This window comes from Eschrichtius robustus, chromosome 15, assembly GCF_028021215.1.
Source record: "Eschrichtius robustus isolate mEscRob2 chromosome 15, mEscRob2.pri, whole genome shotgun sequence".
Classification (NCBI taxonomy): Eukaryota; Metazoa; Chordata; class Mammalia; order Artiodactyla; family Eschrichtiidae; genus Eschrichtius; species Eschrichtius robustus.
In genome coordinates, this window is record NC_090838.1 from 59,357,799 (window position 1) to 59,370,619 (window position 12,821).

The 12,821-nt window shown below is 40.6% G+C and overlaps 1 protein-coding gene across 3 annotated transcripts in view; it reads left to right on the plus strand.

Annotated features, from left to right (window-relative positions):
- The window catches only part of ANTXR1 (ANTXR cell adhesion molecule 1), a 243,333-nt gene that overhangs the window by 43,491 nt on the left and 187,021 nt on the right, over positions 1–12,821 (plus strand). The window lies entirely within an intron of this gene.

Below are 12,821 nucleotides of genomic sequence, written 5' to 3' on the forward strand. Positions count from 1 at the left end.
AAAATGATAATACCTACCTTGTAAGGTTGTTATGGGAATTATATTATTTATTATGTTTTATGTAGATGGGGATACTGAGTCAGAGAAGGCTCAAAGCCTCCTTGCCATAAAAGTGAAGGAACCTGGATTTGAGCCTGGGAACCATGGCCCCAATGTCCACACTCCTAATCACTGTGCTATAGGGTTTCCCACAATTTTACTACTATATACACTTTTAAATTAAAAACAAACCTAAGCATACACAACTCACCACCCCAAACCCTCTAACTTCTTCCAGAAAGCAATTCCCTGAAAGCACGTGCCCTCTGTACATTTTATCTTTGTGGCCTTTTAATGACGTCAGCTTGGAAATACTCCTCGCAAAAAGGTACAGAGGTAGGATCAGTATTTTGCAGATGGGGTTAAGAGGTTAAGCATCTTGCTTACTGGTTTTAAGGAGTTGAAGTAAAAGCCAAGAATGCTTGGCTCAAACTGCTGAGTGGAAACCAAGAGACCACACTTCTCTATCCCTCTCAGTCAGCCTTTGGTTTGGTTTGAAGAGTGTGGTTTTGCCATCAGTATCACAGGGGAAAATGACATATTTTGAACACATCACTTGATTCCTGGAGAAGAATGAATACAGGCTGTCATTACCAAGAGACATAGTTCTAAAAGCTTTTTCTAAATTTAAAAATAACAAGAGAGAAAAAGAGTCTTCAGATACTTTGTGCTTGAAAGCCTCTGGATTCATTCCATTTTAAAGTACTATTCATTCAGGTACAAGAAGATTTGATGGCAAAATTAGGAGAAACGGAGGGGAGCATTTATTTATTCTCTTGTCCTGTTGATGGAGAGAGAATATCATGGGGTCTGAGTCCATGAGAAAGGTCCTTACCTCTCTGTGTCTCTGTTTCTTCATCTGTAAAATAAATAATAATGATCAGCCCTACCTCGTAGAACTGTTGGAAGGATTAGCAATGCCAGGCACATAGTAAATGGTGTTGTTATGCTTGTGGTTGTTAGGGTCTTAACAAAGAGCTGAGGAATCACCCTCACTCCTCCTGGACACACCCCACTCAAATCATCACAGCATAGCCAAGAATAATTCAAAGAGTGAGTCCCCAGCTTTCCGTGCCTCACACCCTTCTCTGAAGTTTTTAACCGTTGGCCAGTCTGTCCCTGTATAGAGGAGCATGCGTAGAAAACACTGCTGTAGCATGAAGTCAGGTAAAAAGTTATTGTTTCCTTTGCCTAATGGTTCTAGCAAGACTTCCTCCAGACAGGAGCACACAGGCAATGTCTCTAGAGGAAGTTTGTCTAAGGGCTTCTCATACTGCATTTCAATGATGGTAAAAAGAACCCGCCTTGAAGCAATTCAGCGGGTCTGGGAACAGACTGAGATGTGTGAGAGTAGAGTGGTCCAGTGTTTCTCACACTCTCCCTCTGGAGGACCCCTGTTAGTAGAAGAAAGTACCCTGGGGCATAGCCCTGGGGTCCTAGGGTAGAGTTTGAAGTGGCTCATCAAAAGCAAGAAATTTCTTCAACATCCTTTCATCTTAAAAATGATGATCTTATTTACAAAGCAGAAATAGAGACACAGACGTAGAGAACAAAGGTAAGGATACCAAGGGGGAAAAAGGGGGGTGGGATGAATTGGGAGATTGGGATTGACATATATACACTATTGGTACTATGTATAAAATAGATAACTAATGAGAACCTACTGTATAGCACAGGGAACTCTACTCAGTGCTCTGTAGTGACCTAAATGGGAAGGAAATCCAAAAAAGAGGGGATATATGTATACGTATAGCTGATTCACTTTGCTGTACAGTAGAAACTAACACTGTAAAGCAATTATACTCCAATAAAATTTTTTTTTTAATTACTGAGTAATACCAAAAAAATGCATGTGCATTTGTATTCTATTCTATAATACACCGATGCTTGATTTTATATGAAAATCATGTGGAATCCTTTCTCAAATTTTGGAGTACAATTTATGCCCCAGGGAAAAAAAAATTATATATATACATATACACAGACACATCTTCTGTGTCTTTGTGTCCAGTACATTGTCCTATACCAAGTTTGGATGCCACAGATGTAGTAGAGACAACACAGACTTTGTACCTGGACCAGCCTGGGTTCTAATCTGGGCTCCACCAGCATGTGCATGTTCTTCACTTCTATGAATCTGTTTTTTCAAATGTATAATGAAGATGATAAACATCATATGGTGTTGTTGAGAAGCTTCATGATCTAATACGTGGAAAGAGCCTAGCAGAAACCCTGGCACAGCATAGATACTCAGGAAATGTTACTTCCCTTCCTCACCTACTATGCTTCATGTGGCACATACATATATAAAGGATAAAATCTGACAGAGCAGCATCCAGAAACATTCTTGTCTGGATGAAGCCAGCAAGGCAAACTTCAGAAATAGTGGAGTCAAATGATGGTAGAGTTCTCATATTCAAAGCTAGATAGCCACAACCAACAAATTGTCTGTGGCCTAACCAAAAAAAACCCACTATTGGTCAATATCAGGCCTGTCCATCACCTCCTAGCCTCTTGGCCTCCAGCGTGGGGACTTGAGCCTTAGATTTAGTGCTGCCTTTGATAAGCTCGAAATGGCTCCTCATGGACTGCAGTTCAGCCTTTGCTACTCACTCTCAACTATTTTTTAAATTATTAAATATTCTAAGTATAACAAAAGCATACCCAAAAAAGGATAGTAAACACTCATTATCCACCACCAAGCTTATGAAATAAAATGTTACAGGTATTGACCCCCCCTCCCTTTCTCTTTCCTTACCAGAGGTATTACTGTCCTGAATGTGGGATTTATCATTTTAATGACTGTTGTATATTTTTACATACCCATGAATAATATATTGTTTCATATTCAACTTTATAATAAATTATCATATTGCATGTCTTTTTCTTGAACTTACTTTTTACACTTAACATGATTTTTTGAAACTTTCTCTATGTAGATACATGTAGCTACACTTGGTTCATTGTAACTAATGTATACTTTCTGTTGCATTGCATTTTATTGTGATAATGTACCACCATGTACTAATCTATTCTCTTATTAATGGACAGTTAGTTTCTAACTTTTTGCTGTTACAAACAAAGTTGCAATGATCATTCTTGTACCTGTCTCCGAGACAGGTGGGAAGCAAGATTTCTCTTCTATAGCGATATATAACTAGGGATTGAATTGCTAGGTCTTTGGTATGTGAATATGTAACTTAACCAGGCATGATTTAATTGTTCTCCAAAGGGGCTGCACCAATTTACAACCCAATTAGCGATTTATAAGACTTTTCATTTACCCAAATGCTACCAACATCTTGTATGATCCCCCAACTTTCCTCAAATAGATGCACACACATTTGACTTGTGGGTTGGATTATCTGGTGTGGACCTAGTATACTCCTACCTACCCCCACCTCCAGCCCAATATTGCTCCAAAGTGTGATAAGGAAGTCCTATCTTTGGAGAGAAGTGTAGCCTTTTCCAGCCTGACCAAAATAGCAGACTCTTGTCTATCATCTACCCTAGGGCTGTCTGCTTCAGCTTCCATCTGAGAAGGTGACCCTGGACTCATTCTCTGTTGCACAGGATTGGTAGAGTGCCACTCTATCCTATGCCCTTCCAAACACTCCTTGTGGTCAGCAGTACTAAGCTCAAGTATATCAACCTGACCATTTTAGATGCCACCAGCACCAGGTGAGACCTAGTCCCTAGTGAACTAAGAGGAGCATGGACCTAAAAGTTCTCATGGGATAAAGATATATATTTGCACAACCCTGACTATGGAGCCTACTTTCTTTCCACCATTCCCATCTCCTACAAAGTATGACTCAACTTGGGGAAAGTGTTAGTGATGGGAAAGGTCTGACAGGGATTTGTTTCAAAAGAAGTGGTACCATAGGAAACTGCATGGTGAAAACCACTGCACAAATGAGTAACCAACCAAAATAGAGTTGTGTACAGAGGAGTTTGTTTGGACAAATTCATCACATTGCCCTGTGATTAATCCATTGTTCCTGTCCTTTATGCCAGCTTAGGACAGCTTGGGAATTTGGAAATTCCTTGATGGGCTCCTCTTCGTGAACTTTGGTTACTGGTCTGCACTTGACCCTGTGTCACATTGTGGACTACTGCTGTCTGCCAAATGTGGCTTCTCCAGTTCCCAGCAGATTCCCAGGTTCTGTTTCTGTTTCAACCATTGGTCCCCACATAAAATCAGATGCAGGACTCTGAGCTGGAAGGAAGCTGGTAGATCTTATAGTTCCACACCTTCACTTTACATTTGAGAAATCAAAGGTTGACATGTGTCGGAAGTGGCAGAACTATGATTCAATCCCAAGTCTATCTTCCTCCAAAATCCACACTCTTGTGAATGGCACTGAAGCCATGGGAAGAATGAGATTGCCTTGTAAGACAGTGTAGGTGTAAGAATAAGGGGATCTGGGTTCTGGGGCACTCCAATCTTTAGAGTTCTAGAAGAGAAGGAAAAGCCTACACAGAAATATGAGAAAGAACAACTGATGAGGGAGATGGAGAGAGGATGCTGTGATAGGAGTCAAGAGAAGAAAGCATTTTAAATTGAGAGGGAGATTAACTGTGTCTGATGCTGTAAGAGGGTGAGTAAGAGGAAGCCAGAGAAGTAACCATTGGATTGGGAATGTGGAGATCATTGGGGACCTTCACAAAGCCCGTTTCAGCAGAACTGTTGAGACAAAAGTCACTGCAAAATAGGTTAAAAAGTGAGGGCTTTCAATTTTCAGTTGAGGAATAATGACATTTTTAGCCCTTTTGCTTGCAAAAAGCACCCAAAATCAGGAGAAGGTAAAACAAAACCACAAATTTGAGGAAATTAAGAAATATTTAACCATAAGAACACCATAGATGAGGACAGAAAGAATACAGGGAGTGGCAAGTGATGTAAGCAGTCAGATGTAATCCTGAAGAAGAGATACTGAAGAGGAACTAGCCTTGTAGCCTTGCAGAATCTTGGAAAGCTCAAAACCTGGAACTGTCAGATATTGCAGAAGGCAAGGAAGGGTTACAGGGTGAAGACTGGACTATGTTTAAAAGTTTATCTAAGGATCTTTTCAACCTTCAGAACTACTCACCTCCACTACAATTTGAAAATTACCCCTTTTCCAGCTCCACCAGAAAAGAGAAGTATATTCTCTGGCAAAATTAAACAAGAATGGTTTCCTGGACGGACACCAGGCATGGGAGATTATGGAGATGTGCATAACAAATATTGCTACTTCCAACCCTCCCCCTTGTCAATTCCAGAACTAACACAAAGGAAAGAGTTTGAAAACTAATTCTCTGTAGAAATAAGTATTTCAGAGGGGGAAAAATGCTCATACATTGATATTTGAGGGTCCTCAATGAAAAAATCCTGTTGACAAAAACTGATCATCCACCAACTGGCATACCCCACCATGCACACAGAGCTTCCAACAAGTCTTAGTCTCGCTCATCCGCTATGAACAGATGTATAGTCAAAGATCACTTCACATTTGAAATCTTTACCAGGAAAAATTAGGAAGTGAGTACTCTTTCAAGAAGTTGTGTTTTGAAGAGAAATGCATTGAATTGGTCAATAGCTAGAGGGAGATGTGGGGTCACAAAAGATTTATTTTGTTAAGATGAAAGATACTAGAGTATATTTATATGCTGATAATCATCTCCAGTATTTTTCTTCCTGACTTGAAACAAATGTGTAGTCACAAATATTTAGAAAAAAGCCTTTGCAGTATGTCTGCTTCTAGTTAGGATGTAGAGGCATATGAAAAACCTTCATTTCCATGGTCAACCAGAAAAGTCCAGACAAAATAAAATTCATATGTTCTTCTGGGGCTAGCAGACACACAGGAAGCACTGATGAACTGAATTAGAGAGAAACAAGCCCTATAGAGCTGAGCAGAGATCTACAGAAACTTCCATACTTGGAGGTGGATACCTGATCTGGCTAGAGAAATTGGAAATGTAGGCCAGCCATAGACAGAGACTTTTCAGGCATGAGGAAAAGTCAACTGAGCCTTAGACAACAATGTGTGCCAGAGGGATGGATTATCTGAAAGATCCCCAATGAAAAAAGAAATTTCTTAGCCTAATAATTCTCCCCTCTCACCCACACCTCTGCATTTTTCCAAGAAAGTAGCAGTGGAGGACTTGTTGAAAAGCAGAGAGAAATCACTTAATCCCACGGATACTTGTGGTACTGGGATTCTGGAGTCCTAAGGTCAAGCGAAATTATCTGAAGCTGTGCCTAACTCCCTCCCACCTCAAATACAGGAAAGATCACAAAGGCGGGGCAGGGCAGAAGGCTGGGACTTCGGCCAATAACACTCTAGGGAATACACTGTAATTAAAGCTGTGCTCCAACCCAAAATCAACCTAACTCAAGGGAGAATCTAAATATTCAGCCTCCCACCCCAGCTTACAAAGATAAAAGGCTTACACTCTGCAATGAGTCAACAAAACAAATCAATATTAAACCTAAGTTTCCACTGCTTTTTTAAAAATATACAATGTGTGAAATACAAACTAAAAGATTGTGAGACATGGGAAGAAGTAGGAAAATGTAATCCATAATCAAGAAAAAAACACAGGAATGGAAGCAAACCACAAATGACTCAATTATTGGAATTAGTAGACAGGGATTTTTAAACAACTATTATAAACATATAAAGAATTTACAGGAAAAGGTGAATATAATGGAGGAAAACATGGGATATCCGGGAAAAAAAAAAGAAAACCGAGTGAAAACTGTGGACTGAAAATTTTTTCTGCAGAAAATGGATTAATGAACTTAAAAACACATTAATAGAAATTATTTAAACTGAAAGAGAGAAAGGGAAAAGATGGGGGTGGTGATGAACCAGATCCTATTATTTGTGGGGTAATATCAAGTGATCTAATATATGTATAATTAGAATACCAAACATGATGTTCCACACATGGATTCAAGAAGCTAAAAGAACCCCAAACAGGACAAATACCAAAAAAAATAATAATAATAACCTAAGTACATCACAGCTGAATTATTGAAAACCAGAATAAAGAAGGAATCTTAAAAGCAGTCCAAGGGGGAGGGAAAAGACATATTACAGAGAAACAACAATGAAAATCACTTACTTTTCACCGGAAAAAAAACACATGCAATCCGGAAGACAAAGGATCAATCTCTTTAAAGAGATAAAAGGGAAGAAAAGTCGATTTAGAACTCTGTATCCAATGAAAATATCCTTAAAATTGAAGGTGAAATTAAGACATTTCTAGAAAGAAAAAAAAGCTAAGAGAATCATCACCAGCAAATCTGCACTACAAAATAAATAAATAAATGCTAAAAGAATTTTTAAGCACAGAAAAAATGATACTAGGTGTAAACTAAATCTACCTAAAAAGGGAGAGTACCAGAAATGGTAACTATTTTCTTAATTTCATAAAAAGACGATTATTTAAGACAGAAACAATTAACACTGTATTTTGGGGTGAATTACGTATACAGAAGTAGAATATATGACAACGATAGCACAAAGGATGAGAGGGAATTACATGGAAGTATAATATTAAAGGGTTTTTCCATTATATGAGAAGTAGCATAATATTAACTTTTGGTAGCCTGTCATAAAATAAGGATAAATATCCATACAGCAACTGCTAAAATGAAATGAAAGGGAGGATATTACTATAGACCCTACAGATATTAAAAGAGAATAAAGGAATATTAAGAACAAAGTAATAGAAATAAATTCAACAATTATAATGGAAATTAATAAATACCTGCGCATGTTACTATATATAAATTATACCTCACTTTAAAAAAATATAGCAAAGAATCTTTGGTTCAACATGCATCCTGATGTCATTAATCATATTGGCCTATTCTTTGGTAAAAATCGCAAAGAGGACATGATTTCTATACATTATAAACAAATGATCAGAGTTGGTCGTGGGACTTCAAGACTCCAAAGTAACAGCAAAAATGTCTTTAATTAATCTTTGCTATTCTGTTCTGTTTACTTCATGTTTTTTTGTAGTCAACCCTGGAGCCCTGAGACATCTGGAAATATTGTGAGTGTAGCATTAGTGGTTAATAGTGATGTGTGTTGACTGTATAGTTGAGGCTCCGAAGCCAAAAACTCCAGGACATTTGAGAAAAGTCGATTCCACGGAAGCTGTTGTATTAGGAGGCAAGTGGACAATGCAGGGCTGATGCTGGGTTTTGGGGGGTGGTGGAGGTTGTTTTCATAGACTGAAAATGTGGTAGATATTGCCTAACCCCAAGGAAGATTTTGCAGTAGAAGCATCACTGGGATACTTGGGGTAAAAAGTTGCTGAAGTGCTTCTTGACATGCTTATGTGCATTTATCCTTTAATGTTTTCATCAGCAAATATTAAAATGTCACAATACAACTGGAATCCCAGAAAGTAATCCTCAAGAAGTTTACAAAAATTCCCAGGGCAAGAGAAAGCCCTACAGACACTGTAACTGATTCTCCCCGCTCCCTACCCATACAAACCAGCGTAGTGCTGGTTGCATGCTGTGTGCTCAATAAATAGTTGTGGAAATGAATGAATGGATGGATGGATGCATCCAAACTGGAGTCATTCATTCAACAACACATCACTCTATGTCCATCATTAAGTGTCACAGGGGTTGCAAAAGGAGCACAAGACATATGGCCTGAAAACCCTTAACTTCTAAGTAGGAACACTGGCAGAAATACGAAACCACCAAGGAAAAGAGGCGACTCTTTAAGAGCAGCCTGTTTTCATAGGACTCCCAGACTCTCTCATTTCCCAGGAAGATAATATTTCATTTGGTAGTAACCAAGTCTTCAGAGAGGAGAGCTTCATATCGCCCCCTTTAAAAGATCTTTCTCCCAATTTTCTTTCATTTCTAAGAGAGCATCAAAAAAAATAGACTCTTTATTAATAGTCCTATTGTCCCAGAATTAAAATGGACCCACAATTTCCATGAAACCATCTGTGTTGTTTGCTTAGATGTAGGAACGTAGAGAAGGGGCATGGAGTAGGGAGGTGGGGCCGTAAGTCCTCTGACCTTTTACCAAGGAGGGTGGTATAAGGGTAGTGTGACCACTGCCTGGGACTAGTGAGCTCATCATATCTTGCCAGACACAAAGTATCAAGGATAAGGACAGTTTCCAAAACAGCCTTTGCTTGTTCTGGTACCAAAAAATAGAAAGCTCAAGAAAATACTTGTAAAGGAAAGGAAATAGGCTTAGAGAAAACACCCCAGTTCCCAGACTTTTTTTGGCAGGGAAAAAATACAGAGAAGCCAGGGAACCTTTTCCACAGCCCCATTGTGCCTTTTTTTAGTCCTCTTTTTAAAGTTTTAGTCTTAACACAATATTCCAATTTTAGTGTTACCAAAATGTCCTAAACCTCACTAGTCAATGACCTAGTCAAAGATAAGGGACTTCCCTGGTGGTCCAGTGGTTAAGAATCCACCTTCCAATGCAGGGGATGTGGGTTCAATCCCTGGTCGAGGAACTAAGGTCCCACATTCCGCAGGGCAACTAAGCCCGTGCGCTCTAGAGCCCACGGGCCACAGTGAAGATCCCGCGTGCCGCAACTAAGACCCAAGGCAGGCAAATAAATAAATAAATAGATTTTTTAAATGACCAAAGATAAGACCACATTTACTTTTTCTGTTCACATTTACTTTTGATGCCCAATCTCCACCCCCCTAATTGTCAGAAATTAGCCCCCCAACCCCATAATGCCCCTCAGCTGTACCGAAGGGTTTCAGGGTGCCACCTCTGTGTGCTCAGGAATAAACCTCAGTTTTCCTGTCCCAGCCTCACTCTCATATCCCAGCCTCACCCTCATGCCACCTTGTTTGCTGTTATCCTCATGAAACTGCCAACCTGCAGGGCAAAGTTGCCCTCTGCCAGGTGACTGCTAATGCCACCCTCCCCCTCCCTTTGGTGGCCTCAGGTGGGGACTCCGCTGTCATCTTTAACCCTCCTTCTAATGCATAGATGTATGCTCTTTCTCATTACCAAATGATAGAGTTGAAATTAAACTATGGCTTTCAATGGAATTTATTAAAATTGGGGGGAGGGCGTATGTAAAGAGGTACAACACAGAGAATGGTCTATAACCACATGGGCCCGGACCTGCCCTACAGTCGATCACTACCAGGTCAGCTCCTGCCTGGCCACCGTCCACATGGCCAATGAAGCTTATTTCCTCCTCCCACCTCTTCAGCAAATATTTGTTGAATGTCTGTGATGTTCCAGGTACTATAGCAGACACAGAAGATATAGTGGAGATCAAAACAGACATGGCCCAGCCCTGATGGAGTTTAAAGTCTAGAACTGAAACAAATGAACAAACTAAAGTGAACAGATAATCACATAATCAAATGTTATTCGTTATAAGATGTCCTAAGTGCTATCAAGTAACAATTGTGGGGTGCCATGTGAAGTCTAATTGAGGGAGCTAATTTGAATTGGGGAAGTCAAATGAGGCTACTTTGAGCAACTGATATTTGGGCTGGGATTGAAGGCTGGGTAAGAATTAGCCCAGTGAAGAGCTGGGCAAAGACCTTCCCCAGCCCCCAGGCAACAGTGACTGCAGGTGTGAAGGATCTGCTGGAGAAAGGAGCTTAGGAAGACCAGTGGGACTCAGGTGAAGGGAGTGGGAGCAGATCAGTGCAAGATGAGACTGTCAGGGAGGCAGAGGATCCATCCCATGAAGGCCCTTGAAGGTCATGGTGAGGATTTGAGGTTTTATCCCAAGTGTAATCAATGGCTGGGAAGGGTTTTGAGCAGGGGAGTGAATGCCATGTTTTGATCCATATTTTAAGAACACTCTGGCAGCCATGTGGAGATTGAATGCAGGAGGGGTGAGAAGGCAGTCAAAAGACAGCCAGTGACTTTCCCAATGGTCTAAGTAAGAAACGATGGTCTCCCAGACCATGAGGTTGGCAGAAGAGATGAAGAAGTGTCAGTTTCAAGGTATGTTTAGAGCACGACCCATGGAATCTAATGTTAGATTACGTAAGGGAGCAGGAGAGAGGAGAGTCAAGGTAGGGGGGGTGGTCAAAGAAGGCTTCTGGTTTCTGATTTGGGCAGCTGGGCACATGGTCTGATATCTGGGCACTGATAAGACAAGCAGACAATAATCAGTACATTTCCCAAAGTCTGAGTTACTTGGCCTTAAATATTCCACCTAAAAAGCATCAGCAGCCTGGGCCAGGGACAGGCTCAGGCTAAACCCTTTTCAGTTTGTCTTTTAAAACCTCCAACCTGGCAATCAAGTCTCACCCATGACCACCCCATTACATCAGTTTTAACAAAAGGTTAATTCTGCATTGGACTTCCTCTTTAAGCAATTACCAGAATAGGCCAGTAATAAATTTTATCCATTCATTCATTCATTTATTCAAGAGAGAAACAGTTTAATATAATGACTGAGAGTAGGGCATCTGGGTTGAAATCCCACCTCTGCCACTTAGTAGTGGAGGGGCTTTGGGCAACTTCCTTAGCCTCTCTCTCTGTGACTCAACTGAGTCACAGAGTCCTTATCTGTGAAATAGAGATAATATTAGTATCTACCTCAAAGAGCTATCATAAGGCATAAGTAAATTAATTACATGTATTTTTCAAACAGAGCTTGACACAGTATAAGTACTCAGTTGGTGTGAAAAATTGCCATTGCTCTCCATTAATTCAAGTTTTACTGAAAACTGCCCACTGTCTTATGCTGCTTGCAAAGTAGAAAGCCAGGCAGATTTTTTTTTTGAGTCAGGTAGATTTGACCTCAAGCCTCTGCCCTCCTACTTAACTAACCTCTCTGAACCCAAGTTTTCTTATCTATAATATGAGGGCAATAATACCCACCTTGAGTGGTTATTGTGAGTATGAAATCAGAAATCTTTGTGCAGGGCCTTGTATATAGTGGATGCTCAGTGAACACGAGGTTCTTTCCCTGCTCAAAAGAAGTTTCCCCACTTTATTTTTTTTTAATTTTGTAATAGATCTTTATTGGAGTATAATTGCTTCACAATACTGCATTAGTTTCTGTTGTACAACAAAGTGAACCAGCCATATGCGTACATATATCCCCATATCCCCTCCCTCTTGAGCCTCCCTTCCACCCTCCCTATCCCACCTCTCTAGGTCATCGCAAAGCACCGAGCTGATCTCCTTGTGCTATGCGGCTGCTTCCCACTAGCTAACTGTTTTACATTCGGTAGTGTATATGTGTCGATGCTACTCTCACTTCGCCCCAGCTTCCCCCTCCCACCCCGCTGTGTCTGGTCTTTGTTGTGGCATGCAGGATCTTCGTTGAGGCATGTGGAATTCTCTCTAGTTGTGTGGTGTGCGGGTTTTCTCTCTCTAGTTGTGGCACGTGGGCTCCAGAGTGTGTGGGCTCTGTAGTTTGCGGCACGTGGACTCTCTAGTTGAGGTGCGTGAGCTCAGTAGTTGTGACGCGAGGGATTAGTTGCCTTGCGGCATGTGGGATCTTAGTTCCCCGACCAGGGATCGAACCTGTGTCCCCTGCATTGGAAGGCGGATTCTTTTACCGCTGGACCACCAGGGAAGTCCCTGGGGTGTTGCACCTTTTATTGACTTTCTATTGCCAGGCAAGTTCACAACTCTGTAGGCCTAGAAGATAACATGTAGAAAATTGGTAGTAGTCCCCACTTAATTTAAATTGTGCATCTCCACCCTCTGCCCCTAAAGAAACCCCAGAGTGAGGAGGGTAATTTCAAACCCTTTATGGGCTTATTCAGGAATGAAGTTCATATTCTTTTTCAGAAACTA